Below are 13,796 nucleotides of genomic sequence, written 5' to 3' on the forward strand. Positions count from 1 at the left end.
CCTGTAAGAGGCACACGAGGTGGACATCACAAATGAACTGAAGGGACCATCTGTCCATCTTCCTGCTGCAGGAAGTACCACGTACTTACCATCCCAACAGATCAAATCGCTCCTCTAATAACAGAGGCCTGGAAGGAGATTTCACAACTTCCTGGCATTCCCAAACACTCTTAAATGGAATCTGAGTTTCTCCACTTTGAACACCTCCCTCTCATAGCATCGATGTCATGGAATAGTACTCTTTGCTTCTGGACCTTTCCTCGACAACACTGTTAGTACTTTGAGGACTCAGCTTAATACCTCCTGTCCCTGGCTCAAGAATGGATGAACTAGTTTGGAAATGCATGAGGATAGAGACCGTATCTTATTCAACTTCAAAGTTTCAGAAGGTGTTTGATTATGTTTCTTAAGAGAAGGCATTTTTTTCACATTAAATCTTTTCCAAGCCTGAAGACCAGAGTAAATGTGGAAATAAACCTTCTTGCTCAGGGCACAGAACTCTAGAAAATACTTTGAGATGCTTCTGTTCCATGAAGCCTTCCCTGACGTCCTCCCCACCACCTCAAAAGGATCTTGCCTCCTCTGTGTACTGCATCAGTACCACATAGTGCTTAGTATTCCCATGGAAAGCAAATTATTTGGCAAACAGCAATAATAAAGATGTACAGAGTACATACCATGTTCCAGGCACTATTCTAAGTACCTTACAAGTATTAATTTTGTCCTTCCTTGGGGTAAATACTATTACTATCCCCATTTTACTCAGTTTTTAAAAAAAATTTTTTTACACTTATTTATTTTTGAGAGACAGAGAAACAGAGCATGATCAGGTGAGGCTCAGAGACATAGAGGGAGACACAGAATCTGAGACAGGCTCCAGGCTCTGAGCTGTCAGCACAGAGCCCAATGCAGGGCTTGAACCCACGAGCTGTGAGATCATGACCTGAGCTGAAGTTGGATGCCCAACTGACTGAGTCACCCAGGTGCCCCCTGCTTTACTCAGTTTTGAGGAAACTGAGTCTCAGGGAGGATATAGTTCTGGAAGTGGTGGAATTTAAATTTGGATGCTAGCAATTTGACCCCAGAATCTACACTAGGAGCCACTAGGCTACACCAAAGCTACTGCTGGCTAGAAATACATAAGCACTTAAGTGCTTCTCGCTGTTGTTCTGGTGAAAATGCAGCTGTGCACTTAATGAGAAATTAATTATCCTTTGCATCCTTATCTCTGACACCCACATTAAATCCCCAAGGCCTTGAAGAATTTGCTGATCCCTTCCTTGTTTATTAATGAAAGCTCCAGGTCACATGGGCTTTCNTGGGGAGGGCAGTGAATTTGGTCACAGCACTCCCTTAGCACGCAGTGCCTCTCACCAGCACTTCTCAGATGATTGTTGAACTACCACCACCACTGATAGCTATGAGTCACCTGGCACTTTGTACTTTTCATGTCCCCTACGGCACACAGACCTCCTTCACTCCTACACCACAGGTATTACTGGCATTTCCATATTACACATGATGAAACCCCGGGCTCAGAAAGGCCAAACTGTTAAATTCCTTCTCTAAGGAAGTTCTGCTAATTAGTAGGTGCTGATATTCCAACCTAGACTCTGACACCAAATTCCCACAATACAACATCTTTGCTACTCATTAAGTTGGTGTTTTTTATGCTTTCTCCTTTGCCTGTATGCACATGCATCCACACAACTGACGTCTCTTCCTGGACCAGTGGAATAGGAGCCAGATCAACAACAACAACAACAACAACAACAACAACAACAAACAGAGGAAAGAGGATGCCTGGGTGGCTCAGTCCATTAAGCATCAGTCTCTGGATTTCAGCTCAGGTCATGATCTCACGGTTATGAGATCCTGCCCTGCAATGGGCTCCAAGCTGAGCATGGAGCCTGCTTGGGATTCTCCCTCTCTCTCTCTCTCTCTCTCTCCCCCTCTCTCTCCCTCACTCCCCCTTCCCACTCTCAAAATACACAGTTTTTAAAAGATAAAAATATCTAAACTAAGCTCTTGTTCTATGAACTGTGAATGAATGAATAAGCATATGGATAAGTGATATATGCCTTCAACAAGTATTCCCTAGGTGCTAACTCTGTGCCCATCACCCAATTAGTTGCCACAAATACCACAGTGACTAAAGCACAGTCTTAGAGTTCTTGGAGCCTTCTAGTCTGTTACCATATGCATCTCAGCGGTAACTAGATCTGTCAAAAGAAACTCACCTTGTCAGAGCCTTATCTGAGCAAGGAATGGTATGCAGTGGGGAAGAAAGCCAGACACTGTTTTAGCATCGGCAGAGGAGACTAGAAGCACATCACATGGGGGCAAACTCCAGACACACAGTGTTCTGAAAGAGTTAAAAAGAACCTGTAGGCCCTGCTGACCAGGAGAGCAATGCCCACTCAGGTTCCCAGGGGGGAGGGTATGTCCCAGTTGACCTGGGACATTTACTCGGACAGTGCCAATGGATGCCTGCTTAGCCAGTGTCCCCTCCAGTGACCCTTTCACTCTTAAACAAGTCCAGGTTTAGACAGTAAATTACATGGTTGTCCTCGCCTTCCAGGAAATTTATGACCTTTTCCAACAGCCCCCAGGGCAAGAAAACAATTTGGCTTCTCAAGGTCATTGAGTAGACTTCTTCCTGCTCCTTTTTACAGAGTGTCTCCTCACTGCCACCATCTTGTAACTGGCCCAGGATCAAAGGGGACAGCTTCCACATCGGTGTCCATATTTCTGTCTAGTGTTAGCACTGAAGCCCAAACTATTCACCATCACTTCTCAAAATGTATGAACTTTAGGTCCAAGGACATCTGTCTTATATCCCGGCTCTGAAAGTTTCTTCCTGTGTGATCTTAGGCAAGCCACTCAACCCCTCCAAGCCTCAGTTTCCTCATCTATAAGAGAAGGTAGTAACACTCATCTCATCTCATGGGGCTATTGTAGAAAGTAGAATGAGCGGAAACGCCCAGCCCAGTGCTTGGTACACAGGACACACCTACCTGCAGTGGGCTTTCTGGAACACATGAAATCTCAGACTAAAAGGGCACGAATGATATAAACATCTCAGGAAAACCAGTAAATTACTGGGCCTCAAGCCTCTGCCCTTCCAAGTTGGAACTGCTTCTTCCTCTTTACAGAACATGGAAAACATGGCACAACCACTTCATAAAACTAACAGCACCTCCTGAAGCTGACCACACGCATTCCCTGGGATCCAGCATCTCCACTCCTAGGACATACCAACAGGAATGCATTTGTGGGTTCACCCAAGGACAAGGACACAAATGCTCACAGCAACACTGTTCACAACAGCCTCCAAACTGGAAACTAGCCATATGCCCATCAACGGAAGGGTGGATGCCATCAAGTGTGATGGTCACATAACAGAATACTACATGACAGTGACGATGAATGGCCTGCACAACAACACTATGCTGAGACAAAGGAGCCAGACACCAATGAGTACACACTGTATGATTATATTTATAGGACGTTCAAGAATAGGCAAAACCGGGGGCACCTGGGTGGCTCAGTTGATTGAGTGTCCGACTTCCGCTCAGGTCATGATCTCATGGTTTGGGGGTTCAAGCCCCATGTTGGGCTCTGTGCTGACAGCTCAGAGCCTGGAGCCTGCTTTGGATTCTGTGTCTCCCTCTTTCTCTGCACCTCCCCTGCTCACACTCTCTCTTAAAAATAAATAAACATTAAAAAAATAGGCAAAACTAATCAACTGCATTGGAAGTCAGGATTATGGAAGGGGAGTAGCCAAAATGGGGCATGGAGGCTTCTAAGCTCAGAGACAGTTGGGAGGTGGGGGCTTTAGAATATTCTGCTTCTTTATCTGGATGCTTACTACACAGGTGTGCTTAGTGGGTGAAAATCCATTGGGCTATATACTTATAAACTGTAGTTTTGGAGTCATGTTAAACTTCAATAAAAAGTTAAAAAAAATTTTAAATGCAAGATGTATTTCTCTTTTGGTACAGAGTAGATCAGACTAAGTGGGCAGACACTTAGCAAAAGCCAGTGGGATATTTTATTTAATAAATGGGTGTTGCCCCCCTCCAACCCTGTAGCTCTGTGTCAGGCACTGTGCAGGATGCTGGGCAAGCAGGCTAATGAGACTTGGTTGCTGTCCGCCATCCTCATCATCCTGGACATTTCTTAGTGTTCCCTATGTTTCAGCCATCGCATCAAGTACTTCTTTTTTTTTCTTTGCCAAAACATGCATGAACGTTATCTTCATCACAATCTATTTTACAGATGAGGAAACTGAGGCCCAGAGAGGTAAAGTAACTCATGCATGGCCTCACAGCTAGCAAGAACTAAAACCTGAATTCAAACCCAGGGGTTGTGCTCTTAAATCTGGTCTATCAACTCTGTCAGTCACAGCTTTCACCTATACAGTCACAGACATCAATAACATGACCCGTTCAGGGCAGCAGTGATGGGAAATGATCATCTGTGTGTCTAGGAAAGGCAATTCCTAACTTGGGGCAGCTCCCAGCCAGTGCCACATGACAGGTGACAGACTGATAGATAGATTGACTGAAATTAAAAAGAAAAGAAGGGTTAAGATGGCCTGGGTCTACTATTGCCCCAAGTCCACAGAAACTCTGAGTTTGCTTCAAACTAACTTCAAAGCCACCTCTGGCAGCATGGAAATACTGACCCATGTTACTGCTGACCTGGAGTTGACTCCCTTCCCTTGCCACCTGGTCCTGGAACCTTGAGGCTGGGGATTGCGGTGTTTGGGAGGAAGTGAGGAAGGGTTGACACTGTCCTCCAGGAATGTGGTCAGACATTGAGCTGTGAGTCTAGGTCCCTGAGTCTGGCACATGGAGCATCCCTCACTCAGGGAAGCTTTGCTTTGGCACACGGGCAGACAATCAGAGTCTGTGACCCAAAAGGTAAAATGTTCAACACAGCACCAAAGGCTGCTCCATGCTTAGGATGAAACAGAAAGAAACAAACACCCACTCAGGGCAAATCAGATCTGGCATAGACCCGTGCAGGCATGACATGGATATCTATGTGATATGAGGCCAGGAAGGCAGCCTCCAGTGGGCCAGCAGGGTTCTTGAGACCGCGCCCCTCCATATTACAGGAACATTGGCAAGATGCGAAGGAGCTCCCAAAGGTCAATTCAACCAGCCCCCAATCTCCAGACAGCATGGCGACAAAGCCATCTTCTACACAGATACACCCACACCCATCAGCCTAGCATGGGGAGGCAGGGGCAAATGAAAATTTGGCAGTAAAAATGAAAACATTTTGTTCCATCTGTCCGGTTATGACACCACTCTATTTGTAAGGAGACATAGTTGGATCTCACCTAAAAAATACACAGAATAGAGCACAAGAATGCACTGTGTCATCTTCTAAAAGAGCTACCAATAATTACCTAGAAAATAATGGACTGCTCCAATGTGGAATTTAAGATACAAAACAGAGGATCATAAGGGAAGGGAAGCAAAAATAATATAAAAACAGAGAAGGAGGCAAACCATAAGAGACTTTTAAATACAGAAAACAAAGTGAGGGTTGCTGGAGGAGTGCTGGGTGAGGGGATGGGCTAAATGGGTGAGGGGCATTAAGGAGGACACTTTTTGGGATGAGCACTGGGTGTTATACGTAAGTGACGATTCACTACATTCTATTCCTGAAATTGGCATTACACTAGATGTTAACTTACTTGGATTTACATTTTAAAAAATACAAAATGCAAAATACAAAAATACAAAAGAAAAGAAAAGGGCTGTTGCAGAACGAGTTGATATGAAACAGTCAATATTTCTGGAGCAGGCAGGGGTTATTTTGGAAGGGCTCTTGGAATCAACTACCTGTGGAACAGAGGTAATCATCCCACCATGCAGCCTCAGTCAACCCATGTGGAACCCTGGTGCTGGGCTGCCCTTTAGAATCTGCCCACATTGGTCTAGAGAGGCCAGGCCTTCATCACTCCCACCACTCACTGGATGCAGGTGACCCAGAAGGGGAGTGTGGACAGGAGTGATGGTAGGCAGGGCAACTCTCTTAAGTGGGCTGACCACCGCCAGCACCACCTGTCACGGGGGTCAGGCCAGAGCGAGGGTCAGGGTGGCACAGCATATGCCCACAACTCGGGGATTTGGACCCAATCAGGAGATCTGAGGGTAGAGTCCTCACACCTATACACTGCCTGATTTGTTCCATTGGGATGGTTCTCCCATTGAATGTATCAGTCTTTGATATTTTCTACTGTCTTCCTGCATAGTCAGTGATGGCGTAGAACCAAGCAGGGAAGGCTAAACTGATGAGATGGGGGAGGAGTGGCCACAGGGCCTGATGCTCATTAGCTTCCCCAGGGGACAAACGAGGACCACACAAAACATCCAGTCACATCCCAGATGGTCACCAGGGCTAGGTACATCAATAATTCAGCCTGAGTGACAGAATGCAGCTTTCCTGGGTGATGGATGCTTGATATGTCAGACCTGCGGACCCAAACTGGTGATCATCAGGATGAAACCATGTTTAATAACTGACTGATGGAAAAATAAATACCCCTATGAGAATGGCATGATCTCAAATATATGGAGCTGTGGATGTCTCGGCCTAAAGAAATCAGAAAAAATTAAAAGAAGCTTGATGCATTGCAGGGATAACCTTGATAGATGCTCAAGGGGAAGAAAAGTTCGCTGCAGAGTGATGTGCAGTTAGATTCAGTTTCATGAAAAACATTCAAACAACATCCTGCTATGCCTGAATACACACCTGCAGGTATTTGTATGAACAAAGGAAAAATTGAGACATATAATCCTAGGCTATTGACATTAATTACAAGGATGTGGAGGGGGTATTCATTTTCCACTTGTCTTTTTGTATTTCTAGAGGATACCCATTCATTTGTTTAAGCAAGTAAGAATTATTCATAACTTGGAAAAAATCAAAGAATATGCTCTTTAAAATTATCAGCATAGTGCCATGTGCATAGTGGGGTCCCATATAAAATTATTATTTCATTCCCTCTCCTCCCATCACCTCAGTCAGGGCAGCCCCTAACTGTCCACTGGAGGTTGATTGAAAGGCCAAGATTTTTCTGTGCCCTCCCCTCAATTATTAGAAGAGAACTTTATGTTAATATTCTTCCACACACAATATGTACCTGCCATCAAAACAAATCTGCCACCAAAATCTATAAAAATTATGCAACATGTTCTGTAGTCAAATGGCAATGCTGACCATAGCAAGCCAACTCCCAATTATCTTGGCACATATACATGAAAAGCCCAGAGAAGCCAAAACCCAACTTTTCACCACATCTGCTGACAAAAAGCCAAAGGCTTGGTTTTATGTTTCTTCCATCTATCCCTGTCCTTGGTTACCCCTCAGGAGAGGTGTTCCAGAGGGCAGGAACCAACAGAAAGTACAGAGATGGTCCACATGGTCTATAAACTGGGTAGTTCTTCTCTATATGGTTCACTTTGGAGATTTCCTCTTGCAATCCCATTAGCACCCAAGCAAAGCCTTACTCATTCCTTAATACTTAATTCAGATAATCATTGAGTTGAACCAAGAGTCTAATTGACATTGTTTGGCCACCAGGTGTGGATTTAACAATGCAATTTGACTTTTATGAGCTCCAAACATGTAGGAGGCATGAAGGAGATTCAGTTCTTCATTGCCTACTAATGCAATGTGTTAAATGTTATGACAGAGCTGTGCACCATGTTTGTAGGAGTGAGGAGGAGGGGGAAAGCCTTGCAAAGGGCATTAGGGGGGGAAGCAGACACCTGAGCAAGCAAGTGGACCAGGAAGACAAGGATTGGGGAAGGGCCTTTCAGGCAGACAAACCTATGAATAAGAATACAGAAGTAGGATATGCTTGTGACCAGAGGAAGTGCAACAAAACGTAAATTATCTCCTGAGGAATGATGGGGATTGCTGGTCAACACAGCCGTCAGACATTCAGGAGCACAGCACTCACACACCCAGGGGCCTGACCTGTGCCGTCTTAAAAGGACACCCGTTACCTCTGAAACCACTTTTTCTTCATCACGCAAGCTCATTATCTTTGCTACCACATCCCTTATTCTGTCTGTAATACTGGATTTTGGTTTTGACTTTAATCTATTCCTTTCCTTTCACTTGGTTAATTGCCAGTAACTACAACCATTACAGCAACAGCTAACATTTGTTGAGTGCTTCCTCAAGGCCAGGGGCTGACAATCCTCTCAACCATCCTGCTAGAGCCGTATTATTATCATTCCCCTTTTGCAGGTAAGAAAACAGACTCAGAGAGGTAAATAATATGCCAGGTCTTACAACAGGTAAGTAGGGGAGTCAAATGCAACCACGGGTTTGTCTGATTCTAGAACCCACATTCTTGACCACCATGCTGTCCTGTTCCTCCCTAAGATATACTTTCTGTTCATGTCTGAGGTCCAGAGGAGCAGGAGCCATCAAACTTTTTCTGTGAAAGGGCCAGACAGTAAATATTTTCAGCTCTGCAAGCCATATAGTCTTTATCACAACACTCAACTCTTGCCCTTTTAGCATGAAGGCAGCCATGGATAATATATAAACAAATGTCATGGCCGGGTTCCAATAAAACTTTACTTATAAAACAAGGCAGCAGGCTGGATTTGGCTGTTGAAATTCCTGGCTTCTAATCTACAGTAGATTGTTCACTCATTCATTCATTTAGCCAACAAATACTGAGTGTCCACCTTGTACCCGGCATGACCCAGGGTTATGGGGATACGGGGAGCACCACACAAGTGCCTGCCCTCAGGAAGCTTAACCCAAGCAAAGTGTTGGCTGTGTTTTGTTTTTTTTCCCACCCATGGCTGCTACCCCGACTCTTGGGACTCTTCACTCCTCCCTTATACCTTAAGCTCTCACTCACACTTCGGATCACTTGGAGAACTTGCAAAACTATTAATGCCTGGGCCTCACTCCCCAGAGATTCTAATTTAATTGGTCTGGGGAAGGTCCAGGTTTTGACACTTTTACAAGCTTCCCAGGTGATTCTAAGGTGTAGCCAGGGTTGCGACAGAACTGCTTAGGCAACCATCCCCCCTCCTGTTTCTTCCACTCACTTATGGCGTGAAATAGGGGAAGTCTTTTAAGCTCTCAAAGTCTGAGCTGTACAACATGGTGCATGCCAATCTCATGGGATTGTTCTAAGGATGAAAAGAGGCCACATGCCCTTCAAACTATAGACCGTTACATAAATGTAGGGTGCTATTGTTACCGTGTCATTATTATTCCGTTTTAATGTTAGGTACTGCCTTAATGATTTCTCTCTCCAGTTTTGACTTTGATTCTTTGAACCAAGCCAGCAGTTGGGATTTCCAAAACAAGCTGTAAGGAGGGTTCGCTAATAGCCGGGGTTCATGGGTCAGTGAGCTGGTGACCTTTCCTTTCTTCCAGGAGAGGATCACATGGGGCTGCTATTTGTTTGACATAAGGAACACTGATCTGTGTCACCTCACTTTTGTATTAAAGGTCTCCATCTCCAGGCTGAGATAGCAGACCTTTGAGCACTGCTGTTAAGCCTTGAATAAGTAGCTTATTTGCTTTAACTCATGGGCAAATGTCCAAAGCTATGTATTTTCTTGAACTTAGAACCAGAGAGGGAGAAGGCACTAACAATTTTGCTAAGTGCTGAGCACTTCACTAGATCCTTCCCATATATTATTTCATCTTCAGCACCACCCTGGGAAGTAAAAAGAGTCATGGTTTCCATTTGACAGATGAAAAAGGATCAGAAAGGAAGAATAGCTTGGGACCTGGGGATTCCAGAACTCAAACCTGGTTCTACTTGATTTAGATGCTCCTTCCACAGAACCGTGAGACATCCTACAGATAACTCAGCTTCCCTCTGGCCAGGACTCAGAGAGATACCAAACTGCCTAAAGTTTATTTTTTCTAGGTCCTTTTTTTTCCCCCTTTGGTTTGCTTTTTTACTGTGGACAGGAGACCCAGAAAGAACCCTATGACACCTGTTAACACCCATAGTCTGATAAACCTTGCATATTACTAGCATAACAACACACACAAATCCAAAGAAAAAGCTTCCTCCCCCNTTGACAGTGCAGTTTTATAACCTCATAATGAAACAAAAAACAAACAAACCAAAAAATGTGAGAAGGGAGCTGGAGAAACAGATACTGCCAGGAGCGAGGAATTCACTGATCCCCCGATCTGGGCCATCTCAAGAGAAATTGGCCACTGGCTGTGCCTCTGAAAAGTCATCCCAGGCCATAGTTAAAGAGAGAGCTTGAACAAAACAGAAACAAATGTGATCTTCAACATCTTAAATGTCAACTTGAAGGATAACTTAGAAGCTCTGAGATGGGCCATGAGAACCTGCAGCTGCCCTCCCTAGCACTGTCCGTTGGACTAGCCAACTCCCCGAGGCAGTGTATCAACCGGGGGCAGCCTCCCTACCCCCACACGCACCAGAGATGCTTACCGATAGCTGAACTTCCATTCTTTACAACCCATTGGGGTTGGCTGCCTAACCAATCTCCAACCTCAGGCTGATTCTACAAGACTCACCTGGTTCTTAAGCTTCCTGCCCTGCCCCCATCACACACATACAACTTTCTCCCTCCTGAGAGATCTCTACCACAGAAGTGGTTTTCATGCCAGATATGCAGGATGCCTGCTATCTCTTCCCACATGCTCATGCATAATCCCCACTGGTCACCGTCTCTAGAGGGCAGAAATATGGGTGACCTGGGCCCTAAGACTGCCACCCACTGGCCTCCAATAATGGAAAACATGTAGCCAGATTTGGGGAGAGGTCCTTTCCCCAAAACCTGGACTCCTGATTCCTGAAAAGGGAAGAAACAAAATTATGCTAGTCCCTTTATTAAGGATCTACAACATTAGCTCTGTTCTAAGCTCTTGTCCATAAATATTATTTTTGTAATAACCTTGTGGGGTAATCCTCCTTTCACAGATGAGGAAGCTGAAACTCAGAAGGAGTAAGTAACCTACACGCCAGGTTCCTAATTCTCTCCCAGGGCAGTTTTCTCTGGGGTCTGCACTCTTTCCATCTTGCCAGGCTACACTTCAAGTTCAGTGTTGAAGGACACGGGATCCCCAAACACAGAGGCTCTGGCTGTGGAGACTTCTCTGCTCTCAAAGCCAAGCTGTTCTTCCCTGCCAGGTGCGTTTGCCCTTCGGACCTTCAGGGGAGCCTGAGAATGCACCCTAAGTATTCTGATCTCAGAGATGACCCAAGAGCAGGCCAGGAGCTGGCAGTGATAGAAGAGGCAGGGAGATCAGCGGCCCGGGAATTTGACCTGGGTCTGAAGTTGCTGAAATGTCTCCCACAGCAACCCCAGAAGGGTTAGAATCCCACAGACCCTCCAGAGAAACCCCACACCATGAAAGAGATGAAAGCCCCCGGCTGGTGCGGAGAACTCCTCTGCTGAGACAAGAGTATTTCCAAGAGTCCATTTCCTCTGGGTCCCCTCTGCCCCTGGGTCTTCAGCCTTCTATTTGCAAATATTGGGAATGAGTAGGAATGTTTAAAATTGGTACTCGCACTGGCTCCACTAAAATCAAAGAAACAAGCCTGTGCCTCATTGATGATTTCGCAGCCTCTTAACCACCTGCAGATAGACTTGCCCTTGCCTTTACCCCTGGATCCGAGGTTCTTTAGTCAGCAGAGTTTAACCTGTTTAGTTTCAAAAACTCTGGGGGCGGGGGGTTGGGAAAGCAGACCAGGGAGAGAACATGTTCCCACAGAAAGCAGTAGGCTTTCCACCTCCCCCACACTCACCAAAAGAAAACACATTCACAGGCCTCCCTACCGGTTCTGCCCTCTCTGCCTCCCGCTTCCTGAACTCCAGACTTTCTTCAGAGTTCTAACGCCCAAGAGAAGTTTCTCTCCTCTTTCTGTCCTGATGGGGGCACGAGTATTCACTGGGCGTCCCAGGATGCGGAGGAACAGCTCTGACAACTTAGCAGTGGGCATGCAACTAGCAGGCAACAAGACCATAATAGCGCAGTTGTGTTTTGTAAAGGAAGAGCCACCTGGAGTCGGATGCCGCTCCCAGCACAGAGGAGAAACGGACTGTGTGTGCTGTCACGCCCGAAGCCAGAACCGTCCCCGCACGCTGACAAACGAATAAGCATGAGCCTGCACGTGCGTGCTGCGGTACCCAGCTACCCCTGTTTACGTGCACTTTTGTTTACACTGCCCTTGGGATGGTTTCCTTCTTCTTCATCACATTGCAGGCGAAGACATAACTCCTGAAGCAAAACAAGTCTACTTCGGACACTGCTGTCCGCTCAGTCTTTTATAGCACTTCCCTAAGGGTCAATCTGTATAATTTCTAAAATCCACCCCAAATCTAGAACTTCCTGTGGGTCCGTTTTTACATCTAGATTTCCTCCCTGTCCCATTCAGTCTCTCAGTTTTTTTTGAGGACACAGGGACAGTCCAGCCATCTTCCTCCCACCCAAATGCTGGCTCTACTGCAAAATGTAAAACCAGAGACCAGGCTAGGGCAGAGCTGAAAAGGCTCTCCATGTGGTCACTGGTTCTTGGGCCCAACCACCGACAACCAGCACCGTGCACTGGGCAATCCAGGGCTGGTGGGCCCGCACGGCCCATAACCCCCACCCCCCATATTCTGAGAGCACAATCCTCCTCTACTTCCTAGGGAAAATCCATCCCCTCCAGCAGCCCACTTTTCAAAGAAATCCAAGAAACTGACACCAAACCCGGAAGAGGGAGAAACACAAAACTAAACTTTCCAAAGATGGGAAGTTGCTTTCATTCCCTGGTAGACTTCAAGGAAAGCCTCCAGGGACTCTTCCCTGGAGAGGCATAATCTGCCTTTCTACCTTCCCAGGAACTTTGCAAATCCACCACAGAGCTGTGGAAAAGTGGCCAAGGCAGAGAGAGAAGAGTTAAATCAAGCCCAGACCTCAGCAATCTGTGTTCAATTTTGATAAAAATCTCTCTCCCTCTCCCCCACCACCCCCCTTCCTCCACCCCACAGTTCAGACATGTCTCTTTATGTTACGAGCTTGCATCTTGTTTGGGGCACCGCGGCGCTCGCTCCCCGAGAACCAGGCGCGTCCCTTGCCGTGGGCACATGTGACAGACGCTTCCATCCCACTCCCGGGTCAGGACCCGCCACAGTACCGCAGCGTCCTGGCCCCACCACCTCCTCCTCCTCCTCCTCCTCCTTACAATTACCTGCCTCCAGACCGGATCCTGCCTTCCTCGGCGAAGTCAAAGTCCCATTACCTGATGTCAGGGCCACAGCAGGAGGCTGGGCGGCCGTCGCAAGTGCCAAGGTCCCGGAGTCAGGACCCCCTTTCTGGGATGCTCCTTCCCTCGCTCAAGGTCCCCCACTGCGGCTGAGAGCAAGAACCTCCCGCTCCCCCTGCCCTGCCTGCTGGCCAGAGGCCAGGCTTGCAAGTGGGAGCTGGGGCTTGGAAGAGTTAAATCACCCGAATGAAGGCACAAAGCTGAGCTCGGGGCAAAGCCACCACTAAAAAAATGTCAGTTCGNTTTACAAAAAAGTTTTCCAAAGACATTTCCTGTGCCCAGATGTGCCAAGACAGACAGACAGACACAGACACACACGCAAATCACGCCCCGGACACACAGACACGCACACAGGCCCCGGGGGGCCCCTCGAGTGCCGCCGGCTCCCGCAAACACGGTGCAGAAACACAACAGGCAGCCCGCGGAGGGGCCGCCTTTCCAGTCCGCACTCTCGGCGCTGCAGAGAAAGCAGGGGGGAGAAGCGTGGAGGTGC

At 46.7% G+C, this 13,796-nt stretch overlaps 1 protein-coding gene across 1 annotated transcript in view; it reads right to left on the reverse strand.

The window, feature by feature from the left end:
* The window catches only part of DAAM2 (dishevelled associated activator of morphogenesis 2), a 121,172-nt gene extending 107,926 nt beyond the window's left edge, over positions 1 to 13,246 (reverse strand). Inside the window, exon 1 of the mRNA XM_077765012.1 lies at positions 13,229 to 13,246. The gene's annotated coding sequence lies outside the window, so the exon portion shown is untranslated. The remainder of the gene's footprint in view (positions 1 to 13,228) is intronic.
* Positions 13,247 to 13,796: the final 550 nt, after the last annotated feature.

Source organism: Crocuta crocuta, unplaced genomic scaffold, assembly GCF_008692635.1.
Source record: "Crocuta crocuta isolate KB4526 unplaced genomic scaffold, BGI_CrCroc_1.0 scaffold44, whole genome shotgun sequence".
In the NCBI taxonomy this organism is placed as follows: domain Eukaryota; kingdom Metazoa; phylum Chordata; class Mammalia; order Carnivora; family Hyaenidae; genus Crocuta; species Crocuta crocuta.